We start from the raw sequence: 13,648 nt of genomic DNA on the forward strand, positions 1-13,648 counted from the left end.
CTTTTTCTGCGGATAGTTGAACCTTTTTATAGTTTGCCCCAAAAAACAGCCAATATACCACTTCACATGACACCTGGAGCACCAAAATGGTCCAGAGGACTCGGCTGTGACGCCGTCTCACGTGAAAAAAATTCATCGTTTAAACAGGAAGACATCCTAGCTTCCTATACAGCTTTCTCTTTTCATCCATCCCACTCCTTAAGAGCAGGGACCAGGCTGACAGTAAGACTAGAAACAGAGTCTCTAATGGAGGAGACACGCTGTGGGACGCAGGGTCTCTCACCCCCTTTGTGAGAAAAGAGAAGTTCCTGCCGCTTTTACAGATTATCTTGCTAGGGAACAAAGAAAATCTTGCCATTTTCCCTATGCCAGATGTAAAAATAAAAAGCATAGAAGAGAAGAATGGGGCCATAAACTTGATATAGCGTATTGCAAGGGAGTTTTATCAGATAAACCACGGAGACAGTTCCGATGATGCTCTTGTCAGAAAGCAAATGGTATGATACACTGTGTGTGCGCCAGAGAGCTTCTGCACTCTCAGAAATGTCATTTCTAAAAATGTCTATCCATTTGGAAAATAAGTATGCAATAAATCTGTAAATATTTATTATAAGAGCAATAAGAAAACAGTAAAGAATGAATGCTACTTCTGACAACACTGCATAAACTGTTACCAACAGACCTTTGGAACCAACGATTCTGTTGCCAGATCAGGGGCCAGGTCCCAAACACGACAGTGACTGAGGCCATAGCAGTACGTTCCACAGCCACCCTCCTGCCATCAGAGGTCTACCTAATCGAGGTACCAGATGATGAGATGCTAAAACATACAGATCTTGAATTTCTGAATCCATATGTCTTGCTTGATCAATGAACCAAAATAGTTACTCTTTGGAACGGAAAAGCTGCAAGAACTTGCTGTTCTTTTTTGTTCTCAGTCCTACAGGAAAGGGCTGAGACAAGAATAGGAAAAGAATCTCGACAAGAATAGGAAAAGAATCTCCCACAGAAGGATATTGCACTTCAGGACTTGGATCACCCCAAGGCTGTCCTTTCAAAGCATCCTCTTCCTTTACCAGTGGTCTCTCTGCTTTGCTTGGCAACTCAATTCTCTCCTCGTTAACAAGCTACGTGATGAAGGCTGGAGGTACCTCTGTTTATTTGAGAAAACCAAATTAGTTCACCTTTCCTAAATAACTATCTTCTGGACAACTTAGCTCAACACTTCTTGACTTTAATCCACAGAATTAGAACATCTGCTTTAAATTGAAGATGTACAGAGGGAATTATACCTACTCCATCTAGAAATTGTTTGCTTCTGATGTCATTCTTGATTAGATGATTTTGGAATTTTGATTGCTTCACATTAGATCATTATGATTTCAAAATGCAGCTTGTAAATGTATTCAGTTCATCAAGGGCTATAAATATAAACTACAGGCCTTTCCTTTGCGTGGGTCCTCTTAGAAGCTTGTAGGTTCATGGGAAACCAAAAGAAATATCTTCAAGAAAAGGTGAGAAACTCCTACATTAAAAATAATTTTCTGAACATCTGGCCTCAGATTCAAGAGTTTGATAATCGTGTGCTTTCTCTGGTTTTAAATTTAAATTAATGACTACAGGGTAATGAAGGCTGACTCTTTGGAAAAACAGATGGAAAAAATTTGAGGACTACTCATGTTCAGTTCAGTAAAACAATTACATGATTAGGTAATAAAATTCCTCCAGTTTTTTCTTCACGGTTTTGGATCCTATCTTCAACTTTCTATTCTTAAAAGAAACTGTCAATTTTCCATTCACAATTCCTTTGCACTGAAGTGAGATTTGGATCTGATGTGGTGAAATAGGGGTTGGGTGGGGGAAGATCTATTTATAGAAAAAAAAGATTTCAAGTTCCTACATTAAAATCCAATTTCATGTATTTTAAAACCCAAATTCCCTGGAATTTGATGGCTTCTTTCTCTTAATCAGCTAAATATATTCTACAAATTTAAGATTCTCTGATTCTCCAAGTTTTATGTGCATTCTACAAGCAATCATGTTACTGCTGCTATGTCTAAGAATGATGAGAAAGGGATAAGAAGATGCACATCAGAAAGCTGGTGGGTCAGTTTGCAGGTGCAACATGGAGCAGCATCATTTACTTCCTCTAGGTTGCAGTTCAGCAGGAAAACTAGCCTCGCTGACACGCAATTATGTGTCATGAGTTACAGCGGTAATTAAGTCTCTAGAACAGCGAGCTACCTCAAGAACCCCGCAGGATGTCAGGTGGCTGGCTCCCAGCACTGAATCATCTAGTACCTCACTGTGCCTCATCCATCTACATCACCCCTTTAGTTATCACCGCGCTAAGCCAGGAGACTGCGTTTGGCTCTAAGACACATTTCTGTTGTCTGCATAGCAAGTAACCTCTCTCTCCATTTCCTAAATACTTTCTTTTAAAAGGAGGCTCATTATCCCAGATGGGAGAAAACCAAGTGTCTTCATCATTCTCTTTTCTTTCTTTCCCAGAGCTCCTCACCCAGGGAGTGAGCGAGCTCTCCTATCTCAGGGTACCACCTCAGTAAAGGTCAGTTACAGCAATTTCTTTCCGGTCCTCCAGGCCCCTCCTGAGGCTGTATACACATTGGCAATGGTACTTTCCGTTTATTCATTCAGCAAATATTTATTGATGCACCAACAGCTGAGGCAAGTAGACTAATTATCTGTGAAGAGAGAGAAAGGAGACAAATGAAGAAAATGAGAACCATAAATCCAGAAGAAGATGGGCTTTCACAGGAACACCCAGAAAGCCAGGCTGTTTTCTAACTTCTCCATCGCTGTGTGGGTCCTCTTTGTTGGCAGCGAGACCCGCCCTCCCTTAATGGGATCATATGTAAAGAGTTAAGCATCAGAGAGATGTCATGTTATAGAATGTATGGAGCTTTTATGTACTTGCACAATGGGAATATTAAAAAGAAAAAAAGAAGAGGAGGCATTCTCACACCATACCCAGCACAGCCATGTCTCAGAACAGGATGGGAGGGAGCAAGATCAGTCCAGGTTGTAGCCGATGGGCCAGTTATTTGTACCCCGGGCTCCATGAAATGATTCTCGCAGTTTAGGGGAACTAACTTCTGCAACCAGGTGGCCGCCCAGAAGTGACTTCCCTGGGGAGAGAAGAAGTCACAGCCCCCTTCTTTCCTGGCGATCCATGGTGCAGCCCCCTCGCCTCACCTGGAGGGCTGGAGGCAGGGTGGTAGGATTCATGCAGACTATGATTAAATGACTCATCTCCTTCGCATGACATGCTTGTGAAGGTTATTCACCACGACAACAGCAGCAGGGCCCCAACTCCACTGTGGGTACGTGTCAAAAATGAGTCAGGATAATAAGGGCCCACTGAAGGAAGGCCTACAGTGTGGGCAGGAGAGAAGCAGCGTTTGTGCCCAGAGGCGATACTCAACTGCACACTTTCCATCTGCCCTTTGGAGAAACTAGACCTTAACAACAGGATCAATTCTTGGTTTACCGCTAGCTACTCAGTTGAGACCACAACTCGTCCTTACCCAGGACTTTGCTGATGGTAATGACGCCCACATCCTCAGTTCAGTCGATAGTGGCCCCGGCCCTCGTTCTTCAGGTCCCCTTGGCGCTGCCAATTATGAGAGACAGTGAGACAGAAGCAGCCCCACAACTCCAAGCCAAGTTCATCTTAACCCATTCAGAATTTCAAAATCATTGAGAAGAAATGAAATAAAATAAAAATGAGCCGAGCTCTTAGTTGTTGATTTGTATGTTAAGGAAGGCATATATTAAGAGTAAAAGAAAACAGAAGCAGGCTGTCACTATGTTCTGTTGCAAAAAAAAAAAAAAGACTTTGAGTCATTCAGATAGATAGAAAAAGAAGTAATGGGGAATTGTTTTTAGAGGTTGCCTTTAAAGTTGCCATGAACAGAGAGTGGCACTAGAGGATTGTCAGGAATAATTTTCCCCGTAAATGATTCAGAAACTCATACTGGGAGAGGGCAGCTGACATTTGTTAAGTGCTAACTCATATCAGGAAGTATATGACTATACATATCATCCTATCTAATTTTTAAAAGCCTTCCTTGGTAAAGAGTATTATTCCCAGTTCATAGGGAATATTGGAGCTCAATTTTTTAAATGTATATCTTAAATAATAAAGTCTAAAAACTCTTAGAACAACATTTTTTACTTTCCTGCAGTATTCCAATACATGAAAGAAATCTTGATACACAGTAGGTGGAGCTTTTTTAACATAATGTTATATATTATATATGTGTATAAATATTTGATTAGCATTCATCCTTTTTTAGGGCTTCCCTGGTGGCTCAGCTGGTAAAGAATCCTCTTGCAATGCAGGTAGACCCAGATTTGATCCCTGGGTTGGGAAGACCCCCTAGAGAAAGGAGTGGCAATCCTCTCCAGTATCCTTTCCTGGAGAATTCCATGGACAGAGGAGCCTGGTGGGTTACAGTCCATGGGGTCATAAAGAGTCAGACACGACTGAGTGGCTAATACACACACACACACACACACACACACACACACACACACACATCCATTTTTGGCTCTCTAGCAACCGAACAGCTTTACTACTTGAAAGATCCTTCCCTGGGTTATTTGTGATGCTCCTGTAAATACAGACATACGGAAGGAGCCAGAAACACTCTTTTCTTCCCACTGGCATACACAGCACAGGAAAATGGCAGGTCCCTCCAGCACCAGGACTTTCTCCATGAGTGTAAGACACAGAGAAACAGAGGAAGCTAGAAACGACTCCTGGCAGTAGCAGCAGAGCGGAAAGCCTAGTTATAAGGCAGCCTTCAGAATCCAACGGCAGAAAGAGTAACTAACCACACACGTGGTGGATGACTAAGTACCAGGAAAGCTGTACAGGTGACCCACAGTGAGAATTCTGAGTTAGAACACACCAAATGGATTGGAATAGTCAGAGGAGCAGTTGTTAGAGAGGCTGGGGCTTTAATCACACCTTGCAGTACATGCAGGATTTGGAGAGGGAGGGTCACGTGATCATCTACCAACAATCACAGCAAGCCCGAGTCTCTGGACTCTAAGATGAACCTGAAGCTCGTGAGTGCGCTCAGGCCCAGAGAGGGAGCAGGGGGCTATGTCATGGGGCTGTGCTGACTCCCTAAAGCAGAGTCACTGAATTCTCACACCGCGTCAAATTGACCCCATTTGATCTTTCCTATACTTAGGCAGTTAAGAATCTGCTTGCAATGAGAGAGATCTGGGTTCAGTCCCTGGGTTGGGACGATCCCCTGGAGAAGGCAATGGCCACCCACTGCAGCATTTTTGCCTGCAGATTCCCATGGATGGTGGAGCCTGGCAGGCTACAGTCCAGGGGGGTCACAAAGAATTGGACACAAGTGAGCGACTAACACTTGCACTTTTTTTCATACTCAGAAAACAAAGCAAAGTATTTCATGAAGCCTTCCCCCTGATTCAGCCTGTAACCCTAAGAAAAACTATGAAGCAGAGGTTTTGGAGTCTTTCTGCCACCCAAATCATTACTCTTTTTCTTAAAGAAGACCATTCTGGGACTTCCCTGGTGGTCACCAGTGGCTAAGACTCTGCACTCCTAATGCAGGGGTTCCAGGTTCAACCCAATTAGGGAACTAGATCCCAAATGCCATAACTAAGAGTTTTCACGCTGCAACTCAAGATCCCGCGTACAGGAGGCAAAGACCCAGTGTAGCCAAAATAAAATTTAAAAGTAAATAAATATTTTTTAAAAAGAATACCCACCCCAATCTACTTCATTCCAGAAGCTTGTTCTCCCAAGACCAAGCTGGTCCACTACCCCTAGCAACTGGTTACGACGCTAGTTGGTAAGGTGGTCAGCTCCCGGGAAGTTTTACAATAAAAAACGGGAAACCTACAAAGCCTTGTAAAGTGGGGGATGGTCACACAAAGCGACAGGTAACCATTTAAGGCAACTATTTTTTTAACATATTTATTTTTAATTGAAGGATAATTACAATATTGGTTTGATTTCTGCCATCCATCAACATGAATTAGCCATAGGTGTACATATGTCCCCTCCCTCTTGAACCTTCCTCCCACCCTTTCTCACCCCTCTAGGTTGTCACAGAGCCCCAGTTTGAGTTCCCTGAGTCATACAGCAAATTTCCACTGGCTGTCTATTTTACATACGGTAGTGTATATGTTTCCATGCTACTGTCTCCATTCCTCTCAACCTCTCCTTTCTCCCCACACCCTGCTCTCGTCCATAAGTCTGCTTTCTATGTCTTCATCTCCATCACTTAAGGCAACTCTATTCCAAAAGCTCATTCCCGTCGACACATTATATGCCAGAGATGGGAGCTAGCTGAGGGCCAACTAATTAACAGAAAGACAAGAGAAGGGGAAGAAGCTTTTCAGAAGGCAGCCCAGAGGAACCTGCAAAACTAGGGAGAAAACTTGGAAAATGTATAACGCATTAAATCTTCTGTCTTGAAAGAGCCTCTGAAGAAAAGAATGACTTCACAGTTTGGGAGTATGAGGATCTATAATGAAGCCCAATCAAACTCCACAAAGCAGATTACTGGGAGAATTAGCAAAGGGAGAAGCAAAGATGAACTATTTGAGCCCAGCCCACAGCAGAGGGGGACCCCAGGTGGATATGAAAGCTCAGAAGGACACAGCTGTCCCTCTTGGCAAAGGCAGCATTAGCTTCTGCCACCTTCAATATCTCCGATGCTAATTCACGATTGCTCAAGGAAAACCACCACATTTAGACTCATCTGCTCTTTATATCTCAATGGCTATACTCTTTGCAGATTTAAACACAATTCCCAATACAAAGTTGTGTTTTTTTAACGTGCAAATCTGTCAAACAGAGTCCTTGCTATACTCTAGGTTAATTTGATAAAACTGTATATGTCAATGGCCAAACAGTATATGTGATGATCTGGGAAATGATGTAAATAACCAGATTCTGATTGTAAATCACCCTGGTGTTTGAGGAAGGGCCTGAACTCTTCAGCATCCCATTATACTTCAAAACCCTTCATAAAATGGGTCTTCTGGCAACTGAAAAGAGCCAGGATAGCCTTGCAGAAACATATTCAAATCTCTTTCTGGCCATCGGCTTTTCACAAGAATCCAGCACACCCATATTCCCCTCTGTATGTTCTTATCCTCTTTCTCTCACCCAGGAGAAAATAAGTACCCATCTACTCAGAGAAAATAAGTATCCATCAGGTCAGGAATGAGTCAATGTCACACCACATCAGGATTCCAACCTGCACAGCGATGACTCTTCCCAGACTACAAAGTACTTCCATCTCTATTATATCGTTTGAGCCCTACAGTTGCTCTCCCAAGGGGAAGCAAAATAAATATTTAATGAGCCATATGCAAAGCACTATGCTGGGTAAACACATTTTCATTTATTCTATCCTCATAAGAACCCATAAGGCAGGTGTTTACATTCCCTTTATTATAGATGAGGAAACTGAGACTCAAAGAGGGGACCCACCTGAGATGTCCCATGGCTATAGTGTCCAAGACAGGATGTGCAACAAGACCCCCAGGCTGGAAAGTCCATGCCCCTCTTTCTGCTGCTGCAGAAAGTCTCCCTCCCTCCTGAACCGGGACTTCTCCCAGGTCTGTGGATTAGACAACACTAGTTTGGTAAAGATAACAGCTGATGGCTAAGTGTCTGCCTCCATCTTTCTGATGGGTGTGAAGGGAGGGCTGGAAATGCTGTTCTAATAACAAGAATGCTAAATATTAAATAGAGCAAGGGGTGGGGGCGGCGGTAGGAAGGGACAGAGTCTTTCAGGGGAACAGGGCGGCCACATTTAGCCCAAATGAAGTCGGTTTCCGAGAACTTGGGTCCCAAAGCCACTTCATTATTCCCATTGAGTGCCTTTGTTGTAGGGCAATATTTCAAATGTCTAAGAAAAATACATACCAATAAACGATATTATGTGACTCCCCCGTGGTCCAGTGGTTAACACTCCACCTCCCAATGCAGGGGACACGGGTTTGATCCCTGATGCAGGAACAGTCCCACATGCCATGCGGTGTGGTCAAAAATTTTTTTTAAATCATATTTGTATATTTTATAAATTGAGGATATATGTAATACTCACTTATGTAAAAAAAAACAAAAAACAAAAAAAACTCTGCTGTTCTCTTTTCTTTCCTTTGGTTTTACTGAGATGTAACTGACGCCACAGCACTGTGTTTTGGGTACAGCATGACGAGCTGACTTACACCATGAAGTGATCCACTAGCCACAGTAAGACTAGTGGACGTCCATCATCTCATACAGACACACAATTAAAAAATGAAAGAAAATAGGTTTTCCTTTTAATGAGAACTCGGAATGTACTCTTAACCTGCAGATAAAACATACAGCACTGTTAATTGTATCTATCGTGTTGAACACTACGCCTCTAGTACTTACTTATAACTGGAAGTTTGTATCTTTTGATTGTCTTCATCCAATTCCACCTCCCCACCCCCACCTCTGGTAACCACAACTCCTGTCTCTTTTTCTATGAGTTTGTTTTTTAAATATAATTGACCAATAACACTGTGTTAGTTCCTGATCCAAAACAGTGACCTGGTATTTCTATACATTAAAAGGATTCCCATGATGACTCTAAAACCCCGTGTCACCACACACCATTCCATTATTATTGACTGGAGTCCCCACACTGTACACTTCATACCTGTGATTCATTTATTTTGTAACTGGAAGTTTGTTAATCCTCTTAATCCCCGTCACATACTACGCTCACCTCCCCATCTTCCTCCCCTCTGACAACTACCCTTTTGTTCTCCATATCCATGACCCTGTTTCTGTTTTACATTTGTCCATTTGTTTTGTTTTTTAGAGCAATTTGGCCACGTGAAGTTGGACTCCCTCACCCCCAATAACCCAAGAATCCCTCTTCTAGACGTATGAAGAGAGACTCTCCCATCTGCTTGGGAATGTTCACTGCAGCGTCAGCTGTAAAGTGGTCATTTGGAAGCCACCCATATACCTGTGAGCGTGCATGGACGTGGCGTCTTCATAGAACAGGATACACAACATCCATTGAAGGGAATCAACATGAGTAAATCTCATATGAGAATGTTGAGTTAAAGAAAAAGGAAATTGCCTAGACAAAGAGAAGTATCATATGATATCACTTATATGTGGAATATTGTTTTTAAAAAATGATGCAGACTCACAGACATAGAAAACAAACTTATGGTTACCAAAGGGGAGGGAGGAATAAATTAGGAATTTGGGATTAACAAATACATACTATATATATAAAGTAAAATAGATAAACAACAAGGTCCTAATGTATAGCACAGGGAACTATATTCAACATCTTGTAATAAACTATAATGGAAAAGAATTTGAAAATGAATATAAATATAAATAAATATATATATAACTGAGTCACTTAGCTGTACACCTAAAACACTGCAAATCAACTATACTTCAATTAAAAATTTTTTTAATGTTTAACATTAAAAAAAAGTTGTCAAATAATACACATACATTTAAACACTGTGTAAAATTTAAAGCCATCAACAGCACAGATTTTTGTAGGTATAGACTGTTTTATTCCTTCAAAAAACAGGTGATCCACACTGGTCTAAAGCTGAGATTTTGATAAATCGTAAGGTAAAAGTCTATACTTGTCTTTGTAATATTTCATGATGATATTGTAAGATACCAAGGAAGTGTATCTTAAAAATACAGAAAAGCAAAAAGCACAAGAGTCCTGTTCCCTTGAGTGCACTAGCTCCTACTTGAGCTAAATGTTTTCGGCAGTTGCTCTGCGCTGACCCGGCCGAGCGCGTCGAGCCCTTGCCCGGGCTTTACGGCATTTCACCCGCAGGTCTGCCGCCCGCGGCTCCGCGTTTCCAGGGCGCGCCCTCCCCGAGCCCGCGCGCCGCGCACCTCCACCCTCCCGCCACTGTCTTCTCTCCTATTCAACAGCTGAATGTCTGCCGAAGACAGATGATGTCTTTGTGTTTGAGCAACAGAAAACTAGGACTGTTGGGCTCATAAAAAGATAATTAAGTCTTTAACCATTATTGAATGTGGCAGGGGGGAAAAAACACAGAGCACTTACCCAGCCTTCGCAGAGGCCACGCTGGGAGAATGAACAATTCGAAGGAACCTGAGGCCAGACAGGGATGGATTTAGACATCTTTACCTCTCCGGGCTTCTATCAGGATGGGACATTTTTCAATCCTGCATTTTTACATTCACTATGCTCCCAGATTTTCCAAAGGGAAAGTCTCTCCCGGGGGCTCCTTTTCACATGACTAACACAAAATGGAGGACTCTTGGACTGAAATTCAAGACCTGCGTTATTACTGGACTCTTCAGTCCTTTGCTCCATGCGGCCTAAGCCGGAGCCACACCAGGCACTCGTTCCCCAAATACTCCCTCCAGCTCCCTGCAGTCGCCACAAAGCTCCCTCTGGTTTAGACTCCTTCCTCTCCTCTGCCCAGCCAGCTCCTACCCCTCAGGTTGTGCAGGCAGGAGTAGCTTAAATCTCCCTTTCTTTTCAAAGCCTTCCCTAGTAGAAGGCTTACTAAACTCCGCTTGCATTCCTCCTCTCAGTCCCTTGTGAATCAAAGCACATTTTGCCGTGTATTTCTTGGGTCTCTCCCTGGAGGACAGGGAAGCCCGGAGTGCTGCAGTCCATGGGGTCACAAAGAGTCGGAAACGACTTAGTGACTGAACAACGACAACTGTGATTCATTTGACAAGTTTTATCTTTCTGTTCATACTTAAAAAAAAAAAAAAAAAAAACAGGGAGGTGGTGTCTCATTCATTTTTCAATCATTCATAATACTTAAAGCGGAGCATACATACAGTACATGCTTAATACGTCTTTGTTAAAGGAATAAATATTTCAAAACACATTCTGTATTTCAGGCTATTTCATTTTCAATTTAGTGGTTGGGATCCCTTGACGAATTTTCTATCTAGGGAATCAAGATAAACTTTTTGCTTCCCGGTGACCTAAACAGAGCTAATTACAGAAATCAAAGGACAGAGATGACGGGATTGTTAATATATTCTCTCGACCAGTAGTTTTGGACCCCCACTGCACCTATAATCACTTGGGGAGCTTTGAAAAAAATACCAATATCCAGACCTCTTTGAAGCAGTTAATTTGGGATAAGGCCTGAGTGTCTGGAATTCCAAGTCCCCTCCTTCTCCCCCACCCTGGGAATTCTAATGTGCAGACAGGGCTGGGGACCAGCGATCCTCAGAGCCAGGCTGAGGTGTGGGGCTACCAGCTTTGAAAGGAAGCTTGAACAATGCAATAAGCAAAGGGAGCGTCAACCCTATTCGCATCAGAGACCACAAACTGCTTAAGCACCACCTTCCCAGCAGTTTTTATTCAAACGACGGATGAGCTCATTCGAAGCACATCTTATCGTTTGTTAACGCACTTACAGGATTCTCTTAAATGCAGGCAACTTCCGCGTCCCCGCATCCTGTCAGCAGTTACTGCCTGAATTTGCAAGTCATAAAACTCCTTTCCTTAAATAAAAATTCTTAAAAGTCCGATAAACTATGTATCTCCTAAAAGAATATGAGGGCTGGACCATGTAGCCATAAGCAAAATGTGGGTACAAAATCATGCCCAGTTGAAAGAGTGGAATATAAAATAGTATTAGATGCAACTGTATGCAAAGTAATACAACTCTGGGGTATTTTAATGTAATTTTTTCATCCATTGGGTAGAATATACGACAAAGATTCCAAATTATTTTAAAAGTACAATATAACTCAGTTATATATTTTCTAGAAGGTTGATTTGGCACTAATTAGGGCATGTTTACATCAGCGTTTTTGACATTTTCCAAGCAAAAGCTACTCTGCGATTCAGTCTCAAATGAATTTCTTTCTCAATGGCTCTATTTTGGTGGCCTCCTGACTTGGGGCCTTTAGAAGGTTTTAGTTCAGTGACTGCTTTTTTTTCAATCTTGCCCTTGAAAACACCCCTTCTCCCTTTAGAGACATCACATAATTGGACAACTCTGGAACTACACTCTTGCTGATCTTTTAATTCCTTGCAAACTGAGCAGTTTTGTCAACTCACTATGGTAAGATGACACGCAGCCTTAAAAATTAAGAATAAGTTCTTTAACCTTGAAAAAAATTTTGTTTTCCTTTTGTCTTCAGAAGAAATGAAGTAGCAACCTGCATTCTCTACTTCACAAAATGTGCGTCTTTTTAAAAACAAGAATATATCTGGTTGCCTATTAGAATCATTAAGCAACCTAGCTAGCTAGGAACCCTAAGATTATCTCATTGACAAGGGAAAACATTTTTTCCTAAATAAAATAACTGCTCTTAATTAACATGAATAAATGCTATTTTTATTTGTTTTTATCTTTAACCTAAGCTATAATTCACTTTAATTCAAGTGGAAAACAGCAGTGTTGCCAAGTTGATCTTCTTAACCTAAGACCTCCTCAAGAAGTCAGACAGCGATAGGAATGTCCAAGTTTTCCTTTCCTTTGCCAAGGAAAAAATAAAGTCAACATCCTGATGTCCATGCAGGATTAATGGAAGGATTTCCAGTTACTCTTGTGTAAGACTTTGAGATTTTCCTCAATTTTTTGAGTTTCCAAGAGCTTAGTCACTTTGGATGAATGAAGTATTTACCTCTCAAGCCTGTGGACTGGATCAGTTGCTATTGGTAGGCTGTTGTCATATTCACAGTGTGAATTCATTTATTCCAAAAGCACAGAATGAATACTTACCCTTGCAATGCTTGGAAGAAGGAAAATCAAGATGCAGCTTTTTTCCTTAAATAATGCACAGATTGCTGGGGAGTGGGGGAGTGGTAGTGGTGGGGGTGAGGGGGATATGTTTGGAGACCTCAGAAATTTAGTCATTCACTGTATACTTCTGGAGACAGGTATTCTGCTGAAGATAACATTAACAAGTGACACAGGCATGCTCCCTGCCCTTCTGAAAGCAGGAATCTATCAAAAAAGACAGGTATCAAAGTACTATTCACACAATTAACAAAATAATTTGATTTCCCAGGTGGTGCTAGTGGTAAAGAATCTGCCTGCCAATTCAGGAGACGCAAGAGATGAGGGTTCGATCCCTGGGTCAGGAAGATCCCTTGGAGAAGGAAATGGCAACCCACTCCAGTATTCTTGCCTGAAAACTTCCACGGACAAGAGGAGCCTGGTGTGCTACAGTCCATGGGAACACAAAGAGCCAGACGTGACTGAGTGACTGAGCACACATACACACTACAGTATGGTGGGGGAAAGCATGACATCCCCAGATGCTTACGTAACAAGATGCCATGCAAATGGCCCAACAGTTATCTCCAAAACTCTCATCATTCTCTGCAGGTCCCCTCACTTTGATCCCTCCTGTCACTATAAGATCAAACTCTCCACTCTTCTTCCTTCTTAGTAGAACAGGTTTTCAGGTTTGCTATGAACTAAAGCAGGAGAGTAAGAAAAATTACCAAAATGGATTTGCAAGTAGGATCTAAAAACACATTTCCAGGGCTTCCCTGGTGGCTCAGTGGTAAAGAACCCACCTGCCAATGCAGGAGACACAAGTTCGTTCCCTGGTCCAGGAAGATCCCCACGCTGCAAAGCAACAAAG

The 13,648-nt window shown here is 42.1% G+C and overlaps 1 long non-coding RNA gene across 1 annotated transcript in view; it reads right to left on the bottom strand.

The window, feature by feature from the left end:
* Positions 1 to 2,626: 2,626 nt before the first annotated feature.
* The window catches only part of LOC147346330 (uncharacterized), a 41,381-nt gene continuing 30,359 nt past the window's right edge, over positions 2,627 to 13,648 (bottom strand). The window contains exons 2-3 of the long non-coding RNA XR_015153555.1: positions 3,549 to 3,634; positions 2,627 to 2,705 (exon numbers count right to left, since the gene is read on the bottom strand). This is a non-coding gene — a long non-coding RNA (uncharacterized LOC147346330). The remainder of the gene's footprint in view (positions 2,706 to 3,548; positions 3,635 to 13,648) is intronic.

Source organism: Bos grunniens, chromosome 24 (genome assembly GCF_055505025.1).
Source record: "Bos grunniens cultivar Pamir isolate PY7600 chromosome 24, Bosgru_T2T1.0, whole genome shotgun sequence".
NCBI lineage: Eukaryota > Metazoa > Chordata > Mammalia > Artiodactyla > Bovidae > Bos > Bos grunniens.